Here is a 26,086-nt window from a genome sequence, read left to right on the forward strand (position 1 = left end):
GTCTGGTTTGTGTTCTCAAACACTCCTCTGCCACTGGGCTGGGCTTCAAACTGTTTGCCCTTTATAAGCCCCAGCATTAATAGGGAAAGACGTGAGGAGCACACAAGGAAGCATTTATAGAATGGGCTTTATAAAACTCCCGGCTACCCCATAAAATGAGAGTTCCTCATTAAGGGGGCTCTTGAGCAAAGGTGATTTCTTAACATGAGCTGAGCATATAGTCTCCCCCGTCAATGTCATAAAACCACATCTGAATTTAAAACAGGAATATTTCAAAGGACAGCCTTGTGTCACCCAAGTGGGCAGGAGACTTGGGGGCTTTGAAGCCAGAGACTCCAGAGTTTTCAGTCTCATTTCACACCTTGTGATACGGACATTGTGTCTAAGCCCAGCAGCTTCAGACAAGCGTCCTCAGAGAAGCCTGCTATGGCAGCATGGCTGACTGTCATATCGGGAGGCCTTAAGGTTTATTAGTAGCTTTTGAAACGAAATAAGAAAGGGAGGGGGTTAGAGGAGTGTAACACAGTGTCAGTAAGGGGGTTGAAATGAAGGCACAGTAGGGCTGCTTTGCCCTGCACAGCGAATTACAGCGAGTTCCCTAATGAAAACACCACACCCATTGCTTTTAAGTATTCACTCATCCATTCAATTTACAAGTGTCTACTTAGCACTTACTGATGCTAAAGATAAAAAGCTAAGATCAGTCTTTCACATTAAAAAGCTTATAACACATCCTCTATTTAAGACTATCTTAAATGCTAAGTTTTTTAAGGGAAAGGATGACATCCTACAGCCTGTGACCTACTGGGGCACATATTCTTCATCTGTAAAATGTGATTATTATTAATAATAGTGCCTACCTCCGAGGGCTGAGATAATGCAGATAAGCAGTTAACACAGTGCCTGGCACATATAGTGAGCTCCCAGTAATTTTGGGTATCTTTTCATTGTTGTTGTCATTATAATACATTGCCTCCCATGGTTGTGTGCCAGAAGTTGGAGGAAGAAGAAAATATCAAGGTACCAAACAAGGTGAGAGACCCGTTGCTCATGCCTTTTGTTCCCTTTAACTCCCCAGAACCTCTACAACGTCTGCAGTTAGCTTTCACCAGCAACCTTGTAGGCAAGACCCTACAGAAGGCAAGAGAGAAGTGCAGACTAAGAAGGACTTCATAGGAAATTTACATGTCAAAATGGGAAGAAGAAACAGTAAATAGGGTGATATCAGCCAGGTAACAAGTTTAAAATCTTTTTGACTCTCCAAACCAAAGTGAATGGGTGTGTATACTCTCCTTCTTTCCCTCAGGTCCTGAAATCAGAGACCAAGAAATTAAATTTTTTCAAATTTCATTCTCAGTTTTCATGGGTATTTTTCAGTCCATTTAGTCAAAGCTGTAATTTTTCAGTGACTGTCCTTCCATTTGGACAATAGCTTATCATGAAGCTCCGTCTACATCCCCAGGGCAGGTGCTAAGGGCCCTGGTGGATACTCCCCTCCAACAAGCCCAGTCTCTCCCCTCCCCACTGAGCTGTTTCTGGATCATCATCTGCTCCCAATTAAGTAGGAAGTATTATGTGGATGAGTCATTTATGCATTGGGATGTTTGGACTTTGTCTAAAAGCAGTTAGGTTATTTGATGGTTTTCTTTTCAATCTGTAAATCTGTGCTGGCCTGTATTTAGAGGAGATTTATCAATGTGTATTTCTCCTGTCAGGTTTCTACTCACTACTTCCTGACTTTGATCAGTTTGTTTAAAACTCCTTTATATGCATAATGAGTGGGATGGTGAAGTGGGGAGAGGTTTTTGTTTGTTTTTAGTTTTCTGTTGTTTCATCCTTGGAATGAGGCGTGCTTTTTAGTAGATGTCTCCCTACATTATCTTCTGGGAGTTTTATGGTACTGTCTTTTATATTGAGATCTTTGATCCACTTTGAGTTAATTTTTGTATAGGGTATGAGGTAGGGTCTTTCGTTCTTTTGGATATGGATATCCAACTCTCCCAGTCCCATTTGTTGAAAAGACTGTTATGTCCCAGTTCAGTGGCTTTGGGGGCCTTATCAAAGATCAGTTGGCTGTAGATCTAGGGGTCTATCTCTGAATTCTCAATTTGATTCCATTGATGGATATATCTGTCTTTATGCCAGTACCATGCTGTTTTGACTACTGTGGCTTTATAGTAAGCTTCAAAGTCAGGGAGCATAAGTCCTCCCACTTTGTTTTTCTTTTTTAGAGTGTTTTTTGCAATTTGAGGCATCTTCCCTTTCCAAATAAATTTGATAACTAGCTTTTCCAAGTCTGCAAAGTAGATTGTTGGAATTTTGATTGGGATTGCATTGAATCTGTAGATGAGTTTGGGTAGAATTGACATCTTAATGACATTTAGCCTTCCTATCCATGAATATGGAATATTTTTCCATCTTTTAAGATCTCATTCTATTTCTTTTAGTAGAGTTATGTAGTTTTCTTTGTATTGGTCTTTTACATCTTTGGTTAAGTTTATTCCTAGGTACTTGATTTTTTTAGTTGCTATTGAAAATGGTATCTTTTTCTTGAGTGTCTCTTCACTTCTTTCATTTCTAGTGTATAGAAACATTACTGACTTACATGCATTAATCTTGTATCCCGCTACTTTGCTGAATTTATTAGCTCTAGTAGCTGTATCGTCAGTTGCTGAGGGTTTTCCATATATAAGATCATATCTGCAAATAATGACAGTTTTACTTCTTCCTTTCCCATTTGGATGCCTTTTATTTCTTTGTCTTGCTGGATTGCCCTGGCTAGCACTTCTAGCACGATGTTGAGTAACAGTGGTGACAGTGGCATCCTTGTCTCGTTCCTGATCTTAGAGGGAAGGCGTTCAGTCTCTCACCATTGAGTACTATGCTGGCTGTGGGTTTTTCACATACGCTCTTTATCATATTGAGGAAGTTTCCTTCAATTCCTACCTTTTGAAGTGTTTTTATCAAAAAGGGATGTTGGATTTTGTCAAATGCTTTTTAGCATCTATTCAGATGATCACTTGATTTTTCTCTTTTGATTTGTTAATGTGTTGTATTACATTGATTTTTGCAAACTTTTTAGTAATGTTTATAATTTGTTTTTGAAAACAGAGTATGTTCTAGCTTAGAAGCTTAGAAGACAATATTAGAACAAGACAAGGGAAGATTAGAACTCCTGGATTTTTATGTGTGATTCTTAGTTAGCTCCTGGTTCAACCAAAGAACCACTTCATTGTCTTCATCAGAGCAATTAATTACTCCTACCAGGGCCATCCCAATAGTCCTTGTTAGGGCTAAGGTATCGAGAAAGGATTCCCTGCCGGCATTCTTTTTTCTGGCTTCATATGCTTCCAAAATCTATTTGGGTTCAAGGAACTAGATAATTAGAAATCTTCTCCTGTAATATTTATCATTACTACAGTTCACCCAGCCCCATGAAAGTGGGCAACAAAGTATAGTCCCTGACCTAAGGGCCAAGTGGCGTCTAGCTCCTGCAGTAGAGTTAGTGCCTTCGGGCTGGCTTTTCATCTTCAGCTGGGAATAATTCATATAGGGCTTCTTGAAGGAAACAGTGATGCTACATTTTCACTCTGAAATAAGAACATTTCTGTCTTCTGCAGCAAACCACCTTTCAGAGAGTGAGCTGGCTGATTACTTTCCTTAGGACAGGGGCAGAAGCCACAGTGGGTCCTCCCAGGAGATCCTGCACCAAGTGGCCTGTGTCCTCTGAACACAGAAGGACAGCAACACTGTGAAAGAAGGGAGTCGACTCTGTCTTTGTGTTCATGCAAAAGAAACTATTCTACTCATTCCTACAGGTTTTTATAGCCTACAAGGTAGTTTCCTACGTGACTGTTTTCAGGTTTTTCAGGGAGGGTGCATTTTTTTAATGCCATAAGGTCGTGATTGCATGTCTTTGATCTCAAGGGACAATCTCTTTGGGGCCTGACGGGAGACAGAGCAGGAGACAGGAGCACGGAAGGAGCCCGGCATCTTTATCCTTATCTAAATTGCCTGCCTTCAGGCACACAAAGCTTTGGCCTTCTCCCAGCCTGGTGCCCGCCTTCAGGCACACAATGCTTAGGAGGCAGCCTCTCTGTATAACCTATCAAGCCAGGGAACCTTCCCTGTCTCCACACAACACCATGTTCATCTCTGGTTGCAGCCCTCCCAAGCACCTGGATACCCAACTAGAACAGGGGTATTCGGGAAGCATTTGGAACTCAAACACTGATGATTTCATAATGCTAGCTCAAGTCTCAACCATAGCAGTGTGTATCTCCAGTTCACAAGCAGCTAAATAACTGTTTCTAGTAACTTTTATCTTTGGGCAGAAATTTCATACCGATTATTTCATTTAATTCCCTGAAGAACCTGTGAGGGAGGTAGTATTATCCCCAGTTATAGATGAGGAAGTTAAAACTCAAAGCAGGTGACTTGCTAAAGGTCACACAACCCGTAGGTGGCAGAATTGGATCTGCAGAGTTTTAAACCCAAGTCTTCTGACTTCAAACCCAGAGCTGCTTCACTCCCTTCCTCCCCTCAACAAAGAAGAGACATAAGGTTGCTTCAGATACCATGTGCACTGTGCAGATTCGTTGTGCGGCTTGGGGGAAATTGCTGTGCATGTCCCCCCACCTCTCCGGGGCCTTAGGGCTGATAATTCCTTTCTCCTCCTGCTCGCCCAGGGAGGCGTGACACCAAAGGAGTGATCGTTAGAAAGATTGTTTGAAATATGCCTTCTAAACTTGAGGCATTAGATTATTATTTTTACAGATGTTAACTTCTCTAGTTCATCAGATTTCTGGGCAGATCCATCTAAGTTTTATTGTAAGAAATGTGGTAGAAATTGAATTTTTAAAAATAATATTTATAACAGCAATCCCTTGCCATATTATCATATTGAACTCAAATCCTGGAATTTCCCAAAACCACTGAAAAGTTAGTTCTAGTCAAGTAGACAGTTTGTACTTGAGGCAATACTCAATCCTTGCTCTTTAAAGCACTCTAGACTCCCAAGTTAATGTGTTGTTTCTTGCTCCCTATCAAGAAACAGATATAATCCTTGTTTTCATATGTCTTTCTCCAACCTGCTCCTCCATCTCTCTTGTCCTTCCTCCCATAACTTAGGCTTATGGTTAGTATCAGGGTTCGATACGATTTACTCCCATTGGAAGAGGAGTCCAAGGCCCATGCCCTCCCACTTTCTGGAGCTCTTTGCAATCTCTGATTAACCAATCCTAGGCACCAGGCTTTCCAGGTCTCTGCCTCATTGCCCCATTCCAGGTCCAAACCTCCAGCCCCACTGGCCGCATACCGCCTACAGATACCCAGCAAGGCAGTGTGGTGTTAGCGAAAAGCATCTCTAAACCAGAGAGAACAATCCAAGTACCTGTACATGGTGCCCCTCACAGCCCAATGCTGATGGAGGGGTAGTCCTTGAGGAGGGACTGAGGAGGTCTCTGAGTTTGAAGATGAAAGGAGATGGGCTCTGTCAGGGGAGCAGCCAGGATGGTTGCACAGCTACAGGCCCAGGTTCCCTGGCACTGACATGGGTGGCCCAGTCTTGGTGCCTCTTCTGGGTCGCTCACAGGGTCAGAAGATGTTTTATTTGTTTTGATAATTCTTGTTACTGAAGGTAGCTGAGAAAAAGTAAGAGTTAAAAGTTTGGAGGGACCTCTTATTGTGGTGCACCAGAACAGACAACTTTGGATCCAGGGTTTCTAGTTTTTTAAAAGTAGACCTGTGCTGCCTGACCTACAGAATCTGAGAGGAAACCACTCTGTGCAGCTTGGAAGAAGGGCCCCAGAGGAAGCAAGGCTTCCTGTCTCCACAATATTAGCATTTGTTTTTATGCCTCTGACCCCACCCCCCCAAAATTGAGGGGTAGGGAATGAAAAACCTTTCTAAGGTGAAATCATTCAAGCTAAACTTTCCAGATGGCATTAAATAATTGATGCTTGCTCTGCATCTGCAAGACATTGTCCCCAACAACCTAGGAGCCATCTGCCCACAAATGATCCTTCCTTCCACCTCTTCCTTTTATTTTTCCAGCATTAATAATAAGCTACAGTAGCCACAGGCAGCTGCCAGGATGTTAAAATATGCCACGAAGCTCTTTGGAGAGCTGATAAGTGCCTCGTTCAATTAGAAAAGGAAGAGGTGGGGGGAGACCTGGCAAGGAAGTTATTTCCTTTTTTGGTTTTTAATAATCTCTCACAGTCTGGCTCCCTTTCTTTTTCTTTCTTTTTTTTTTTTTTTTTGGTATATTAGAGAAGTGGTAGGTAGACAGAAAAATCATGCACAATTACAGAGTTCCCATATACCCCCCTCACACACACAGTTTACCTTATAACAGTCTGTATTAGTGTGGTACCTTTGTTAACAATTGATGAAACAATTTTATTCTAATTGTACTATACCTATGGTCCATAGTTTACATTAGGGTTCACTGATTGTGTTGTACAGTTCTATGTATTTATTAAAGTTTAATTCTGATAATATATACAATCTAATGTGTCCCCTTTTAACCACATTCAAATATATAATTCAGTGGTGTTAATTACATTCACAATATTATGCTACCGTCACCACCACCCATGACCAAATCATTTCCATCACCCCAAACAGAAACTCCACATTCCCTGCGCCCACCCCAGCCCTTGATACGGTGAAATATTCATTGTCTCTATTAATCTGTATATTCTAGTTATTTCATATCAGTGAGATCATATGATATGTGTTCTTTGGTGTCTGGCTTATTACACTCAACATGTTGTCATATGTTTCAGAACTTCACTTCTTTTAATGACTGAATAATATTCCATTGTACGTATTTACCGTATTTTGTCCTGTTGATAGAAGCTTGGGTTCCTTCCATCTTCTGACAATTATGAATAAGGTCACTATGAGCATTGGTGTGTAAGTTGGTGTGAAAGTCCCTGCTTTCATTTCTTTGGGGTAATTCTATACTTCACTTTTTGAGGAGCCACCAAACTGTTTCCACAGCACTGCACCATTTTACATTCCCACCATCAAAGAATGAGTGTTCCTATTTCTCCACATGCTCTCCAAAAAATTTGTCGTTTTCTTTTTTTTTTTTTTAATATTAGCCATTCTGGTGTGGGTGAAATGGTATCTCGTGATTTTGATTTGCATTTCTCTGATGACTAATGATGCTAAGCACCTTTTCATTTGCTTATAGACTATAGTATTTCTTCTTTGGAAAAATGTCTGTTCAAGTCTTTTCCCTTTTTTAAAATAGGGTTATGTGTCTTTTTGCTATGGAATTGTAGGATTTCTGTATATAGTCTGGATATTAAACCCTTACCACTATGTGGTTTCCAAAGATTTTCTCCCATTCTATTGGTTGTCTTTTTACTTTCTTGATGAAGTCCTTTGATATACAAAAGTTTTAAATTTTAATAAAGTGGCCTTTGGCAGTCAAGGAGGACTTCCTGTATGAGGCAATGCCTCAGGTAAGCCTTGAAGATAGGAAGGCTCAGGCCGGACAGATGAGATAGATCATGTGGTTCTTTTTTCTTAGCAAAGAACAGTTGATGGATCTAATTTGAGTTGTTCCATATGACCACCTGCCAACTTCCCCAGAGCTGCCTTCCTCCTCCCCAGGGCCCGCACAATGTCAGGGACACACACCACCAGGGCTTCCAGGGAGCTCTGCCTCCTCACTCCCTGCGTCTCCCATGAAAAATATCAGCAGGGCCTGCAACTATTCTCTGCCCTATAGAGTCACCCAGAAGAGGGGCTTGTGGCCGAGAGAGAATGTGAGCAATCCACAGGTACCACTTTGGAAAAGGTTAATACTTCAATGACAGAGTTGGCTCAAAGCTGTTCCCAGTTAACCCATGGGAAATGCACCGGAAGGAGGCAGCAGCGGCATCTGCAACAAGAGCAAACCCTGCTCTTAGTGAACTGTGGACTGGTGTTGGGTTGGAGGGTTTGCATTATATAACGTCATTTAATTCTCCTAACAATGACTCCCAGGACAGTAGTATTATGAGAGTCAGAGAAGTTAATGTCACACGCCTATAAAGAAGCAGAGTTGGGATTTGAACTCTGGCTGTTTCACACAACGTCAGAGTCTAGGATCTGGGGGGATGGGGGCGAGGAGAGGCAAGGAGCCTGGAGGGAGCAGACATTCTTTGTCCCTTTGTATAAGTCCAGCCAGAGGCAAGCTTCCACCTCTGTCTAATGTGGCATCCTGAATGGCGGAAGCCACACAGCTAAATATTTTATTTCTCAGACTCCCTTGCAGCTAGGATTATGGCAGCACTCATGTGAGATCTGGAAGCAGGTGAGGCAGAGCTCAGCTTCCTGCCACCTTTGGTTGTTTCTGCCAACAACAAGTCTGTGGGGACACTGTGTGTCTGTGTTGGCCAGTGTTCCCTATGCCAAGGCTCCAGCTTTGGGAGGCATTGCAGCGTCAGCTTCCTGTCCCTGGGTGGTAACTACAGCACCACATCCTTGATCTTGACAGTGAGAGTGAAAGCAGCTCCATGGGATTAGGCACCAACTCTGGACAGGGCATCACATGTGGGGATGTGGGTCTGTCACATATTGTCCTCATACCCTCCTCCCTGCAAGGTGGGTGGTTTTCTCACAGCGTGATGCTCAGAGGGGCACAGCTGGTGAGTGGTGGATTCTGGAGATGAACCCAGACTTGATGGCCCAAGGCTGCCTCTCTATGGGCACAGCCCTGCCCAAGCCAGCCGCAAATGGGGACCCCCGACTCACTGCCTTGTGACATTGCAGATTCCTGACTTGGAGACAGGGTCCTGCCTCTGACCATGGTTACTTCGCCTCTGTTTGCCCATTCCAGCCTCCTGGCAGTTCATCTGGCAGGTCTGCCATCTGAGTCATGTCCATCAAGCCCCCTGGGAGGGGGAGCAGAGCACAGTGGGACTCTACCCAACAGGCCTAAGGAAACTACTACACTTGCATTTCATTTGGACTTGAGACAACTGATACTGTGGGCTAAAGACATGCCAACTGATTATTAGAAACATATTTGTGCAACAGGCATCACTCATTAGGCAGGAATTTCAACTCCTGCTCATCAAACACAGACATCCAGGCAGCTGTTGGCAGGTGCACCCCATCTTCTTGCCTCTTGGAGTTGTGGTCGCTGCCCAGATATCACTGCTTAGGAAAACGGGTCTCCAGGATCGGGCTAAGGGTCTCAGGTCTCACTCCCTTCTCAACCTTGCCTTCCTCGTCTGTAATGGAGGCAATAGAACCCATCTCATAGGGCTAGCTGAGTTCACAAACATTCTGTCAACAAACAGTGAGCATCCACTGAGAGCAAGATGCTGGGTCTAAAGATGCAGGGAGGGAGAAGACACAGGCCCCATCTCAGGGCATGCTGCAGGCCTGGTGAGAGCTACAGAAGCAGTGGGTCCAGGGGGAGCGCGTAGGAGGAGCTCCTCATGGAGACTAGACAGGTGCAGAGAGGGCTGGGAAGGCTTCCAGGAAGAGATGACATTGAGCCAAGTCACAAAGAGTGGATAGGAGCGGGCAGGAGATGAAGGGCATTCCCAGTAGCAGGACCCAAGCAAAGGCTTGGAGGCCAAAGAGAATCTGGGATGCTTGGGAAATTCAGTGTGACTCATTTGGGCTGGAGCACAGGGTATGCATGAGTTGCTGAATCCTAGAGGTGAGGGAGGTGCGATGCTGCTGGCTTCGAGGATGGAGGAAGGGGCCGCAATTCAAGGAAAGTGGGCAGCCTCTAGAATTGGAAAAGGTGGGGCAAGGTTCCTCCCCAGCACCTCCAGAAGGAATGCAGCCCTCCTGACACCTGGGCTTTAGCCCAGTGAGGTTGACGCCAGGCTTCTGACCTCCAGAACAGTCATGATAAATTTGTGTTTTTAAGCCACTAAGTTTCTGGTGATTTGTTACAGTCACAACAGGAAACTCAGACAAGGCCAAACTGAAACTTTTTAGCCCAGTTGTCTGTGGAGACCTGATGGGATGCTAACAAGCATGAGGACTCTGGACCTGTGCTGTCCAATAGAATGGTCTGTGATGGTGGAAATGTTCAGTATCTGCTGTCCACTGTGGCCATCAAGCTGCAAATGGACTCAATTTCTCACCTTCCTTCATTTTAATTAATTTAAATTTAAGTAGCCATCTGTGGCCTGTGGCTACCTCATTGGACAGCCCAGAGAATGAACATTTCTGTCATCACGGAAGGTTCTACTGGATCACACTGTTTGGAGACTCTGAACTGAATCCAGGAGAGGAAGCCGGGTAGCAGCAGGTGGTGGTAGGTGCTCATGCTCTGCTCACCACCAGGGCTTCGAAGAGCCCAGACACCTGCACAAAGCTTCCCTTGGGTCCCTCCTTTGGTCTGGCTGATTGTCTGAGGACTTCCCCATGCCCTTGGGCCCCCTAAAAGCCCTAGTAGAGCCTGGTTCCCCTCTGCTGCATAGACATGGACACCTGCCACCTTCAGTAGTAAGATGCAAGTCTTGGTGCAAAGCATCTGGGCTGACCAGTGGAGCTGCTGGCAGCAGACCACTTGGAGAAGATGTCTGAGTTTGCCCAAGCTGCTGTAATGAAGGACCACAGACCGACTGGCTGAAACAGCAGGAATCTATGAGCCGACAGTTTGGGAGGCTGGAAGGGCAAAATCAGGCATTCCACAGGGCCATGCTTTCTCTGAGGTCCGCAGTGCTCTGGTGGTGGCTTGCTGGCCATCCGTAGCTCAAACTCTGCCTCCATCACATGGCTGTCTGTCTCCTCCTTCCTCTGTCCAAACGTCCTCTGCTTTTAAGGACCTCAGTCATATTGGATTACGGCCTGCCCTGATTCAGCTTGGCCTCACCTTAACCCGAGGATCTTCAAAGGTCCTATTTACAAGTGAGTTCACACCCACAGGACCTGGTTAGGGCTTGACAGTGTCTTTGTTGGTGATGTGATTCAATCCCTAACAGAAGATGAGGCTCCAGCAAAGCTGCCTGGACCAGGCTCTCTGTGATCTAGAAAAACCAGGTCAGAGGTTCTCCCGGAGGTGGGCTCCAGATGGCCCTGGCCCCTAGCAGAGCACCCCGATTTCCCAAGGACAGAGGAATGTCCCAGGTTACTAAGGACCAAGCTTGTCTTATCTTTTCTGAGTCATCTGGGACCCCTGGGAAGCCAGAACCACTGAGGAAAGGGGGTTCAGGACTATAACACCCTGAGTTGTCAACAAGATGTGATCGGTGCGTTTTTCAGGGGTACTGAATAGTTTTCATAAGATTTTCCAAGGGGTCTCTGACTCCCTAGAAAGGTTAAGAAGTGCTCTGCTCTTTCATGGCCTGGAAGGTACCTCCTCTCTCTGCTCTTCAGCCCTCACCTCTACTCTACACCTCTCTCTGCCTGTTATAAATACTGCCCCGGCCTGCACCCCTCCAGGGTGGGGGCGTGGAGGACCCTGGTGGTATATATATTTGCACATGGGATGATAGGGGGTCTGCTGTGCATGTTTGTGTGTTCAGGGGTGTGTAGTGGCCTGCTGTGTGAGAGTACAAATTCATGCATTCTAGAAAACCATCTGGCAGGAGATCCATCAAGCTTCTATCAGTGGTTACCTTTGTGGAGGAGAAGGGAGCAGGATAAAGAAGGAATTTTGCTTTTTACTCTATAATATGCTTTTCTATTTTTACTCTATAATGTGCTTGAATTGCATATAGTGAGCATATATTCAGGTATAATACATGCATTTAAAAATTTAAACAAATCAATATAGTCATGATCCATTGGGCAGATCTTCATGGTTGAGGGCCAGGCTCTGGGCTACATGGGCCCAGACTATCCTGATCTTTCCTTAGGGAGTGCACGGCTGTATGTATTTGTGTGTTCAGGTGTGTACATGTGCAAGTGTGTATGTGCACACACATGCATCCACATGCCTGTTCAGACTGGTTGTAAAGAATATCCCCACCCTTACAGGCTCAAAGGACTTGGCCCAGCTGGGAGTAGCCCTGGTTCTGCTCTCCTGGGGTGGGGGGAACCAGCCCCTGACCCTTCAGCTATTCCAGGCCAAAACACCTCCCCTTTGGGGACCCTTTCCTGGAGGCCCCTCCCATCCCTGAATGCTCTGCCAGACTTAAAGTCAACCCTCGATGAAACCATGGACGCCTCCTCTTGCTAGGTGGACCACCCGCCTGCTGCAGTTGCTCGCTGTTCCCTGCCAACATGACAGAAGAAAAAATATTAATTAGGCTGCCCTTGTCATGTCCTTTTTATAGAGCTGCTTCTTGGCAGGGAGGAGGCCTTCTAAGGACAGGCTGGGAGGAAAGCATGTCCCAGCTTGGGTCTGGCTCTGATTTCATGGCGGGTGGGAAGTCACTGATGGGCCAGGTGGCTGGGGGCAGGGAGAGGTTAAGGATTGGAGAGGCTGGGTCTTTAAGGCAGGAAGGTGGGAAGATGGGAAACCATCCCTTAGCACAGAGGTTGGGATCCCAATTCCTGGGACAGACTGCCTGGCTTCCGATTATGGTACTGCCACGTTGCAACTAAGGGAAGCAGGGCAGGTTACTTAACCCCTCTGTGCCTCAGTTTCCCCCATCAGTGAGCTAGTAATAGTGCTTCCCTCATGGTGTTGCTGAGAGTTGGTAAGATGATACAAATAGAGCACTGAGTACATGCCTGGTATGTAAGAAGAGCTCAATAAATGGCAGCCATTGTTGTTATTTGTATTATTACTCCTCTTGGAGGGAAGTCCAAATGCCATAAAGGTTCTCTTTGAGGGCCTTTACTTTAGAGTGAGTTCCCAAGAGCAGGGACTGTGTCTTATTCTGTGTATCCCTTTGGCCCTACCCAGGACGTGGCTCTTGCAGATGCTCAAGGAATGTTTGTTAAGTGAAAAGTGAGTGAAGAAGAATAAATAAAACTGGGCCATGTTTCTGGCATCTAATCTGGGGATACCTTGCCAACACAGGATTCTGAAAACTGCTGTATGAACTATTTAAAATAGCTGTTTTTGATCATAATATTCTGGTAAGGGATGGTGGCGATGGTAGCACAACACTGTGAATGTAATTAACAGCAAAGAATTATATGAATGTGGTTAAAAGGGAAATATTAGGTTGTATATCTGTTCCTAGAAAAAAGTTTTAAAAACACATTGGACTGTACAACACAAACAGTGAACTCCATTTTAATCCATGGACTATAGTTAATAGGACAATTATAAACATGTTCTTTCATAAATTGTAATGCACCACATTAGTGGAAAGTGTTTATAATAGGGTGGTATGTAGGAACTTGGCACCTTCTGCATGAATTTTCTGTAAACCTACAACTTTTCTAATTTAAAAAAATGGGAAGGAGGCAGGGCAAGATGGCGGCATAAGGAGGTATGGAAAAAGTTAGTCCCCTAGAGCAACTAGTGAATAGCCAGGAACAACTAGAACACAGTCTGGGACAACTGATGGGGGAGCATCTGTGACCAGACAACACTGTATACTAGTTAGGAATGGGTGGCATGGCTGATCACAGAATAGAACTGTAAGTAAAGTTCCCCGAACTGTCAGCATGGCAGGCTGTGTTGAAAAACTTCGCTGCTAGAAAAAGAAGCAATCCCAGCCAGAAACAAAGGAATGTAACCCAAGCAAGCTCCAACTGTGGTGTTAATTAACAAATTTGGACTACTGAATACATGCTACAAGCACAGATAAACCCAGAGCAAGCAGGAAAGGAACCCAGAGATTTATCCTGGCAGAGAGGAGGCAGGGCTGATGGAAAAAAAAAAAACGTAAATAAATAAAAACAGAGGCATTTGGAGTCTGCTGAGCTGAGAATACTGGAAAATGGCTGTGTCCCAAGATAAGGGCACATAGAACTGGGTACCAAATCTGATTCCTGCCTGGTGAACTGGAGGGTTGGGGACCGACTCTAAAAGGGGGAATTCTTGCTTTTTTTCCCGTATTTCTCTCTCAGTTTCTAAGCAGGTCATTAGAGAAAGCCTCAGGCATTTTCAGTTGTCAGCATGGACACAGGCAAAGGTGGAGTTAATATTCAGGGAGTCAAAGGAAAAACTCAGTGCAGGAGACAATTCCCTAAAAGGCTATTCTTCCCTAAGAAAAGGGGTCACAGCAAAGCCCAGCTTAAGTGGTGGCCCTCCCTCAGACTACTCAGACCTCAGGGCCAGTGGTGGGGAGGTGGGGTACAGATAGAGTAACAGAAACAGCTTACGCTTGGCTTCTGACACCCTCAGCCCCTGACTGGGACAAGGTCCACTGACAATTAAATACACTGTACCTCGTTATGCTGGTGAGGAGCTGTGGACTGACAAGTGCCACCTGCTGGGAAGGATAGGAAAAACACAGTCTAGAGGCCTCACAGGAAAGTCTTCTGATCTTCTGGGTCTCACCCTCAGGGAAACCTGATATTGAATATAGCCTCCTATTGAGACCTGGGCACATCTGGCCTGGGGAAATCTGATTGGGGTAATAAAGGAAACCAAATGCCTAGACAACAGAAAATTACATATCACAATAGGAAGAGCAAAGATATCGCCCAGTGAAAGGTACAGACTTGCACTTGAACTGAGATACAGGAATTGAAACAGCTGATTATTGATCAAATAAATTGCCTAAATCTATTAAAAAATAAAATCAACAAGTTGTGGGAAGATATGGCAAAAGAGATGAAAGATAAAAAGAAGACATTGAGCAAACATAAGGAAGAACTCAAGAGTTTGAAGAAACAATTGGCAGAATTTATGGGAATGAAAGGCACAATAGAAGAGATGAAAAATACAACAGAGACATAAAATGGCAGATTTGAAGAGGCAGAAGAAAGGACTCATAAGCTGGAGGATAGGGCATCTGAAATCCTATACCCAAAAGAACAGATACAGAAGAGTGGAGAATATAAGTAGGGTCTCAGGGAACTGAATGACAACTTGAAATGTATGAATATATGTGCCATGGATGTCCCAGAAGGAGAAGAGAAAGAAAAGGGGGCAGAAAGAATAATGGAGGAAATAATCACTGAAAATTTCCCATCTCTTAAGAAACATAAAATTACTGATCCAAGGAGTGCAGCATACCCCAAACAGAATAGATCCAGTGGACTGATTCCAAGAAACTTAATAATGGGATTATCAAATGTCAAAAAGAGAAAATTCTGAAAGCAGCAAGAGAAATGCTATCCATCACATAAAAAGGAAGCTCAATAAGACTATATGAGTTCTCAGTAGAAACGATGGAGGCAGCAAAGCAATGGCATGATATATTTAAGATACTGAAAGGGAAAAACTGCCAACCAAGAATTCTATCCAGCAAAACTGTCCTTCAAAAATGAGGTAGAGACAAACAAATGTTGAGAGTATTTGCTAACAAGAGACGTGCAAGCAAATACAGCTCATTTGAGCTCCAACTGGGGTTTTAATTAACAAACAGGCTCTGTTCAATACCAGATACAAATCCCCAACAAGCAGACAGAGGCTTTTGGTGATGACTGACCTTGAAGAGATGGAGGGTGACCACAGACTGGCCCTGAAGGCGGCTTTCTGTCCCTGTTTTGGCTCAGTGGAGAAAGCCTCAGCCATTTTCAGTTCCCAGCACTCTGATCCAGACAAGGGTAGAGATAGCAAAGGCAGAGAGACTATTCAAATGCTAATGACCTCTCCTTAGGAGGTCTAACTTCCCTAACAGAAAAGAGGTGGGGCCCAGCTCTGCTACCTGCCTTCCATTTAGAACCAGACCCCAGAGCCTGGGGGAAAACAGCCACGTGCCACACCTCCTTACACTAGTCTGGAGTGACAGGCTTACAGGTGCCACCTGTTGGGCAGAAAACCACAGTGACTTGTGGCCTCACAGGGTGTACCAATTTTCTAAGAAACACCCTCATGGAAACTGGATACTGAATATTTCTTCCTTCTGGGACCTGAGCCCATTCTGGACTGGGAAAACCTGATGGAGGTAACCAAGGAAACCATGCCTAGACAACACAAAACTACAACCTACACTAAGAAAAATGAAGTTATGGTCCCATCAAAGGAAAAAACATACATTTCAACTGAGATACATGAATTTAAACAACTAATGCTAAATCAATTCAAAAAGATTAGGCAAGACATGGCAAAAGAGATGAAGCATATAACGAAAACACTGGGCATACATACGGTAGAAATAGAAAGTTTGAAAACACAACTGACAGAATCTATGGAAATGAAAGGCACAACACAATAGATGAAAGGCACAATGGAAACATACCACAGCAGATCTCAAGAGGCAGAAGAAAACATTCAGGAACTGGAGAACAAGGCACCTGAAGCCTACACACAAAAGGACAGATAGAGAAAAAAATGGAAAAATATGACCAATGTCTCTGGGAACTTAAGGACAAAATGAAAAGCAGGGATGTACATATCATTGGTGTCCCAGAAGGAGAAGAGAAGGGAAAAGGGGCAGAAGCAATAATAGAGGAAATAATGGAAATTTCCAATCTCTTATAAAAGACATAAAATTACAGATCCAAGAAGCTCAGTGTACCCCAAACAGAATATATCTGAATACGCCTATGCCAAGACACTTAATAATCAGGTTATCAAACATCAAAAATAAAGAGAGAATCCTGAAAGCAGCAAGAGAAAAGTGATCCATCACATGCAAAGGAAGCTTGATAAGACTATGTGCGGATTTCTCAACAGAAACCATGGAGGCAAGAAGGAAGTGGGGTGATATATTTAAGATACTGAAAGAGAAAAAGCACCAACCAAGAATCCTACATCCAGCAAAACTGCCCTTCAAGTATGAGGCAGAGCTTAAAATATTCTCTGAGAGGACAAGACAGAGTTTGTGACTAAGATACCTGATCTAAAGGAAACACTAAAAGGAGCAATACAGACAGAAAGGAAAAGACAGGAGTAAGAGGTTTGGAACACAAGTTTTGGAAGATAGTAGCACAGCAATTTAAGTACACTGAACAAAGATGACCGTAAGTATGGTTGAAAGAGGAAGATTAGGACCATGTGGTACACCAGAACAAAAGACGACAGATAAAAACTGGGACTGTATAACTCAGGGAAACCTAGGGTGCTCAACGATTGTAATAAAAGGTACAAATATGTTTTTACATGAGGTAGAACAAATGAATGTCAACATTGCAAGGTGTTAAAAATGGGGTGGGATTGGGGGGAAATACAATCAATGCAAACTAGAGACTATAGTTAACAGAAACATTGTATTATGCTTCCTTTAATATAACAAAGGCAATATACCAAAGCTAAATGAATATGGGGGTGGGGGATGGGGAAGGGTATGGGACTCCTGGCATTGGTGATGTTGTCTCTTTTTTCTACTTTAAGTTCATGCTATCTTTCCTATTGTTGCTTTCTGGCTATCATGTATTTTTTTTCTCTCTTTCTCTTTTCTTTTTCTTTTGTCTCACTGCCTTCTTTGATTTTTCCTTCTTCTTTGTGGAAGAAATGGAGATATCCTTACATAGATAGTGGCAATGGTGCTGATACATAAATATGTGACTATACAGGGAACCAGCGATTACTTAGGATGGAATGTATGGTGTGTGAACAAAACCATCTTTTAAAAAATGGGTTGATGAAGAAACCTTGAGGGCAGTACATTGAGTGAAATAAGACAGAGACATAAAGATAAATATTGCAGGGTCTCACTGATATGAACTAATTATAATATGTAAACTCATAGACATGAAATATAAGTTACCAGGTTATAGAAGGAGGCTAAAGAATAGGGAGCAGTTGTTTATTATGAGCAGAATGTTCAACTAGGATGAACATAAATATTTGGAAATGGACAGAGGTGATGGTAGCATGTTGTGAGAATAACTAACAGTGCTGAAAGGTGTGTGGAGGTGGTGGAAAGGGTAAGCTGAGAGTCGTGTATGTCACCAGAAAGAAAGCTGGAGGTTAAAAGATGGGAATGTATAAAACAGTGAATCTTGTGGTGGATAATGTCCATGATTAACTGTACAAATATTAGAAATCTCTCTCATGAACTAGAACAAATATATGACACTATAACTAGAAGTAAATAATAGAGAGGAATATAGGAAAAAATATATACCTATTACAATCTATATACCACATGAAAGTATTTTAGCATTCTTTCATCAACAGTCACAAATGTAGTATACCAAAACGGTGAATCAATAATGGAGGGGGGTGTTTAGGGGTATGGGAGGATTTGAGTTTCCTTTTTTGTCTTTATTTCTTTTCTGGAGTAATGAAAATGTTCTAAAAATTGAAAAAAAAATTAATTGTGATGGATGCACAGCTGCATGATGGTACCATGGGCAACTGACTGTACACTTTGGATCTTTGGATAGTTGTATGGTATGTGAAAAATCTCAATAAAAAAATAAAAAGAATAAAAAAGTAATGGAATAACTGAAGAAGCTAGAAAATAAACAGCAAACTAATCCTAAACCAAGTAGTAGAAAAGAAAGAAAAAGGATTTAGCAAGTGATATAGAGAACAATAACAAAAATAGAATAAAATGAAAAGTTGGTTCTTTGAGAACCAAGATTGACAAGCCCTTAGCTAGACTGATGAAATCAAAAATAGAGAAGACCCAAATAAAGAAATTAATAAATGAGAGAGGAGATGTTACTATGTATTTTGAAGAAATTTAAAAAATCATAGGAGGATACTATGAATAATACTGCAGATCCTGACAAAATTTAAAAAATCACAGGAGGATGCCATGAACAACTGTATGCCAACAAAATAGGCAATTTAGAGGAAATGGACAATGTCCTGGGAAAACATGAACAACCTAGACTGTCCAGAGAAGAAAGAGAAGATCTCAACAAACCAATCACAAGCAAAGAGATCCAGTCATCAAAACACTTCCAACAAATAAAAGCCTAGGGCCAGATGGCTTCATGGGGGAATTCTATCAAACTTTGCAAAAAGAACTGACACCAGTCTTACTTAAACTCTTTCAAAAAAATTGAAGAAAATGGAACACTACCTAACTAATTTTCTGAAGCTAACATCACTCTTATATCAAAACCAGTCAAAGATGATACAAGAAAGGAAGACTACAACCCAATCTCCCTCATGAATATAGACGCAAAAATTCTCAACAAAATACTTGCAAATCAAATTCAAATACACTTTAAAAAAATCATACACCATGACCAAGTGGAGTTCATTACAGGCATGCAAGGATGGTTCAACATAAGAAAATCAATCAATGTAATATGACACATTAAGAAATCAAAAGGGAAAAATCAAATGATCATCTCAATAGATGCTGAAAAAAGCATTCTACAAAATCCAGTGTCCCTTTTTGATAAAAACACATCAAAAGTTAGGAACTGAAGCAAACTTCCTCAATATGATAAAGGGCATATATTTAAAACCCACAGCTAGCATAGTACTCAATGGTGAGAGACTGAAAGCCTTCCCTCTAAGATCAGGAATGAGACATGGATGCCCACTGTCACCACTATTATTCAACTTAGTGCTAGAAGTGCTAGCCAGAGCAATCCGACAAGACAAAGAAATAAAAGGCATCCAAATTGGAAAGGAGGAAGTACAAGTATTATTATTTGCAGATGATACGATCTTATATTTGGAAAACCCTGAGAAGTTGACAACACAGTTACTTGAGCTAATAAATAAATTTAGTAAAGTAGCATGATACAAGATTAATGCATGTAACTCAATAATGTTCCTCTACACTAGTAATGACCCAACTGAAGAGATACTCAAGAAAAAGATTCCATTTTCAATAGCAACTAAAAAAATCTAGTACCTTGGAATATACTGAACCAAAGATACAAAAGACCTATACATACAAAATTACAAAACTTTACTAAAAGAAATAGAAGATACCTAAAAAGATAGAAAAATATTCCATGTTCATGGATAGGAAGGCTAAATGTCTTAAGATGTCAATTCTATCCAAACTGATGTATAGATTCAATGCAACTCCAATCAGAATTCCAACAACCTACTTTGCGGACGGGGAAAAGCTAGTTATCAAATTTATGTGGAAGGGAAAGATGCCTCAAATTGCTAAAAATACTCTAAAAAAGAAATACAAAGTGAGAGATCTTACACTGCCAGAATTTGAAGCTTACTATAAAGACAGAGACAGCATGGTATTGGCAGAAGGAGAGATATACCAATCAATGGAATCTAATTGAGAATTCAGAAATTGACCCCCAGATCTATGGTTGACTGATTTTTGATAAGTTCCCCAAACCCACGGAACTGGGACATAAAATGCTCTTCAACAAATGAGGCTGGGAGAAGTGGGTATCCATATCCAAAAGAATGAAAGAGGACCCCTACCTTACACCATACACAAAAGTTAATGCAAAGTGGATCAAAGACCTCAATATGAGAGACAGTGCCATAAAACTCCTAGAAGATAATGTAGGGAAACATCTTCAAGATCTTGTATTAGGAGGTCATTTCTTATACCTTACACCCAAACCACAAGCAACAAAAGAAAAATTACATAAATGGGAACTCCTCAAAACTAAAACCTTCTGCACCTCAAAGGAATTTGTCAAAAAGGGAAAGAAGTAGCCAACTCAATGGGAAAAAATATTTGGAAATCCTGTGTATGTTAAGAGATTGATATCTTGCATATATAAAGAAATCCTACAACTCAATGACAATAGAACAAACAATCCAATTATAAAAATGGGGAAAAGATATGAAAAGACATTTCCCTGAAGAAGAAATACAAATGGATAAAACACACATGAAAAAATATTCATCTTCACTAGCTATAGGGAGACACAAATTAAGACTACAATGAAGAGGAGCTAAGATGGCGGCATAGAGAGGAGTGGACGACTGTTAGTCCCCCCCTCCGGAGCAATTCATACATGACCAAAAAACTAGTAAATAACCTGGAATAATTGTGGGGAGACAAACGTGACTATCCACTCATCATCCACCAACCTGAATTGGAAGGAATGCCTGAGATCGCAGCATAAAATCTGTAAGTAAAAACTGCGAACCTGCACTGAGAGCTGAGAGCCCTTCCCTCACGGAAGCCTCGTGGTGCTAGAGAGCAGCACTCTCTCAACCCAGCTCCAACTGGGGTTTTAATATTAACTGCTCAATACAGACAGTGAATCCTCAACAAGCAGACAGAGGCTTTTGGTGAAAAATGACTTTGGGAAAGTCGGGGGACATATCTGTTTCAGGATGGGGAGCCCAGAGGATCGGGTGCTATCTCTGGCTGATGGGTGAATTTGGGAGCTTTCTGTCCCTTTCTCTCTCTGTGGAGAAAACCTCAGCCGTTTTCACCTCACAGTGCTTTGCAGTAAAGAAAGCCTCAGCCATTTTAGAATCAAAACACTTTGATCAGCAGAGTCAGAGAAACAAAGAACTTACTGAAATGCAGATGACCTCTCTGGAAGGGGCATAGCTTCCCAAGAGGAAAGGGAGAGGCCCAGCTCTACTGCCTGCCTTTAGGAACCAGACCCCAAAGTCTGGGGGAGGAGAGCCACAGGCCACACCCTCTTACACTAGCCGTTGACAGGCTGACAGGTGCACCTGCTGGGCAGGAAAGCACAGGTGTGTCAGTCCTCTAAGAAAAACCATCAGGAAACTGGATATTGAATATTTCCTTCTTCTGTGACCTGAGCCTGTTCTTCTCTGGGAAAACCTGATTGGGGTGGCCTAGGAGGTCAGATGCCTAGACAAGAGAAAACTACAACCTACACTAAGAAAAACGAAGTTATGGCCCAGTCAAAGGAACAAATGTACATTTCAACCGAGATACAGGAATTTAAACAACTAATGCTAAATCAATTCAAAAAGTTTAGAGAAGATTTCGCAAAAGAGGTAGAGGCTATAAGCAAAACACTGGGCATACATAAGGCAGAAATTGAAAGTTCAAAAAAACAACTAGTAGAATCTATGGAAATGAAAGGCACAACACAAGAGATGAAAGACACAATGGAAACATACAACAGCAGATCTCAAGAGGCAGAAGAAAACTCTCAGGAACTGGAGAACAAAACACCTGAAAGCCTACACACAAAGAAGCAGATGGAGAAAAGAATGAAAAAATATGAGCAATGTCTCTGGGAACTTAAGGATGAAACAAAGTACAAGAATGTATGTATCATTGGTGTCCCAGAAGGAGAAGAGAAGGGAAAAGGGGCAGAAGCAATAATAGAGGAAATAATCAATGAAAATTTCCCATCTCTTATGAAAGACATAGAATTACAGATCCAAGAAGCGCAGTGTACTCCAAACAGAATAGATCTGAATAGGCCTATGCCAAGACACTTAGTAATCAGATTATCAAATGTCAAATGTAAATAGAGAATCCTGAAAGCAGCAAGAGAAAAGCGATTCATCACATACAAAGGAAGCTTGATAAGACTGTGCGGATTTCTCAGTAGAAACCATGGAGGCAAGAGGGAAGTGGGGTGATATATTTAAGATACTGAAAGAGAAAAACCACCAACCAAGAATCCTATATCCAGAAAAACTGTCCTTCAAGTATGAGGGAGAGCTTAAAATATTCTCAAACAGATAATGACAGAGTTTGTGAACAAGATACCTGCTCTACAGGAAACACTAAAGGAAGCACTGCAGACAGAAAGGAAAAGACAGGAGTGAGAGGTCTGGAAAACAATTTTGGGAGATAGTACCAAGGCAATATGGGTACACTGATCAAAGATGACTCTGAGTATAGTTGAAAGAGGAAGGTTGGGACCATGTGGGACACCAGAACAAAAGACGAACGATAAAGACTGGGACTGTGTAACTCAGGGAAACCTAGGATGGTCAACGATTGTAATAAAAGGTACAAATAAGTTTTTACATGAGGTAGAACAAATGAATGTCAACATTGAAAGATGTATTTTTAATACATTGATTGCATATCTAGTATTTAAGTTAAAATTTTTGCATCTATGTTCTTAAATGGAATTAGCCTATAATTTAACTACAGGCTCAAATGTCTGTTCAGCTTTTCTATTTCTTCTTAAGATAGTTTTCATCACATTTTTCTAGGAAATTATTCCTTTTCTATAAATGATGATGAGTGTTAGCATGAAGTTGTTTACAACATTCTCTTATTTTTTAATTTTTTAAAAACTTCTTGTGAGAAATTTGCTTTTGTACTTTTCTTTTTCAAACAACCATGTTTCCATTGTTGGTATTTTCAGTTTCATCTTTGTTTCCTATTTCAGTAATCTGCTCTTATCTTCATTATAACTTTCTATTTCCTTCTGCTTTTCTTTTTAACTTCTTATGTTGGAATTTTGGCTCGTTCATTGTAAGATTTTTCTTTTTTGATGTAATCTCTTAGGGCTACAAATCACAAGTATTGCTAGCTCCATTCCAAAACTCAGGTTTTATTGATTGAGATATAATTCACCTACCATAAAATCCCCACTTTTAAGTGTAAAGTTCAGTTATTTTTTTTTATTTTTTATTTATTTTATTTATTTTATTTTGAAATAAATTCAAAGTTATAGGAACAGTTGCAAAAACAATACTAACCCCATACACAGAACTCCATCATACCCTGACCCCCCTCCCCCAATAGCCCAATCCACCAACTTTAAAATGCTGTCACATCGCTATTTCTTTCCCTCCCTCCCTCCCTATCTGTCATCCATCATCTATTGCTCTGTCTTCTGAACAAATGAGAGATGGCTGCACACATCCTTCAACAAACACTATAATTCACATATACACTTCCCATGAACAAGAACATTCTTTTATGCAATCCCATTAAACACAGCTAAGAAGTACAAGAGATTCAACAATGATACAAAGCTTACATTCTATATTTCCTTTTCCTTATGTCTCAACTGTGTCCCTTTGAGCCCCCTGTCCTCCATCCTCCAATCCCATCCAGGTTCATCCTTGGCATTCAATTGTCATCTATTTAGACTTTTTTTTTTTTCAATTGTGGAAACATATATACAGCCTAAATCTTCCCATTCCACCCCCTCCCTAGCATTCCATTAATGGGATTAATCACCTTTAGAATGTTGCAATGCTCTTTCCCACCATCCATTACTAGAAATTTCCCTTCACCTCAAACAACAACCCTACACTCATTTCTTAACTCCCCATTGCCCCTTCCCCCATTTCTCTTAACCCATTCTCTACTTTTCATCTCTATGGTCTTATTCTCTGATAATTTCTTTGTGTTTACTGTGGGGCTTAAAATTAACCTCTTAAATCCATAACAATCTTGTTTTTCTTTGATACCACCTTCACTTCAATAGGACATATAAATTATGTTCCTATACTCCTCCTTTCCCCCACCTTTATATAGTTGTCTAAAATTACCTATTTTATGTTGAGTTCAAAACCACTGATTTGTCATTAGAGTTTGTATATTTTATATCATGTAGGAAGTAAATAGTGGAGTCACAGTTCAAAAATTATTGACTTCTATTTGTATTCCATTGTGGTTGGAGAATGTGCTTTGAGTATATTCAATTTTTTTTTTTTTAATTTATTGAGGCTTGTTTTATGTCCCAGCTTATGGTCCCTTCTGGAGAAAGATCCATGATCACTAGAGAAAAATGAGTGTCCTGGTGATTTGGGATGTAAGGTTCTATATATGCCTGTTAAAATTCTCTATATCTCTTTCTCCTCTCCTTGTTTCTCTGTTGGTAGGGCTCCTTTTAGTATCTGAACTAGGGCAGGTCTTTTATTGGCAAAGTCCCTCAGCATTTGTTTGTCTGTGAAAAATTTAAGCTCTCCCTCAAATTTGAAGGAGAGTTTTGCTAGATAAAGTATTCTTGGTTGGAAATTTTTCTCTCTGAATTTTAAATATGTCATGCCACTGCCTTCTTGCCTCCATGGTGGCTGCTGAGTAGTCACAACTTAGTCTTATGTTGTTTCCTTTGTATGTGGTGAATTGCTTTTCTCTTGCTGCTTTCAGAACTTGCTCCTTCTCTTCAGTATTTGACAGTCTGATCAGAATATGTCTCGGAGTGGGTTTATTTGGATTTATTCTATTTGGAGTTCGCTGGGCATTTATGCTTTGTGTATTTATATTGTGTAGAAGGTTTGGGAAGTTTTCCCCAACAATTTCTTTGAATACTCTTTCTAGACCTTTACCCTTCTCTTCCCCTTCTGGGACACCAATGAGTCTTAAGTTTGGACGTTTTATTTTATCTATCATATCCCTGAGATCCATTTTGATTTTTTTGATTTTTTTCTCCATTCTTTCTTTTGTTCTTTCATTTTCTATTCTGTGGACCTCTAGGACACTGAGACGTTGTTCATATTCCTCTAATCTTGTATTGTGAATATCCAGAGTCTTTTTAATTTGGCCAACAGTTTCTTTTATTTCCATAAGATCTTCTATTTTTTTATTTACTCTTGCAATGTCTTCTTTATGCTCTTCTAGGGTCTTCTTTATGTCACTTATATCCTGGGCCATGGTCTTCTTGATGTCCTTTAAATCCTTTGCCATGTTTTTGTTCCTCGATTGTAGTTCTTTGATTAATTGTGCCAAGTACTGTGTCTCTTCTGATATTTTGATTTTTATGTTTGTAATCGGATTCTCCATATTGTCTGGTTTTATCACATGCATTAAGATTTTCTGTAGTTTTTGGCCTCTTGGCATTTGCTTTGCTTGATAGGTTTCTTTCAAGTTGTAAAAAAAAGATACCAATCTAATTTTTCAGAAACACAGTTTGGTGGCGTACACTTTCTCTAACTACCCAGCAGATGGTGTCTGTGAGTCACCTATACACCTCAAGTCTGTTCTCCACCTTGTCCCCATGGTGGCTGGGGAAATGATTCTTTTGGGGTTCAGTTGGAGAACTCAGTTTGGGTGTGTTGCTGGAGCCATCCACCCTGAATGTGGGGCATGTGTCTGGTGGCCAGGGAGGAAGGGTAGCTTTAATATTCAAATCCCCAGGTTCCTGGAGATTCAAGACTGCTGCAAGAGTCAAAGCCTTCATTTCAGTTCAGCCCCAGACCCTCTCTCTCACTGTCCCACAAACCACCGGAGTTGGCATAGTGTCCCTGGGTTCTCCGAGTGGGCCCCCCTCTCCCAGCCGTGATCCTCCAGGACCTCTGCCAAGGGAATGCCGTGCTACGTCACCAGTGCGCGCCATCCCTCAAGGGAAGCCCCGG

The 26,086-nt window shown here is 41.7% G+C and overlaps 1 long non-coding RNA gene across 1 annotated transcript in view; it reads left to right on the forward strand.

The window, feature by feature from the left end:
- The first annotated feature begins 546 nt into the window (after positions 1–546).
- LOC119527956 overlaps positions 547–26,086 on the forward strand; it is a 97,822-nt gene continuing 72,282 nt past the window's right edge. Inside the window, exon 1 of the long non-coding RNA XR_005215510.1 lies at positions 547–1,232. This is a non-coding gene — a long non-coding RNA (uncharacterized LOC119527956). The remainder of the gene's footprint in view (positions 1,233–26,086) is intronic.

Source organism: Choloepus didactylus, chromosome 2 (genome assembly GCF_015220235.1).
Source record: "Choloepus didactylus isolate mChoDid1 chromosome 2, mChoDid1.pri, whole genome shotgun sequence".
NCBI classification, from domain to species: domain Eukaryota; kingdom Metazoa; phylum Chordata; class Mammalia; order Pilosa; family Megalonychidae; genus Choloepus; species Choloepus didactylus.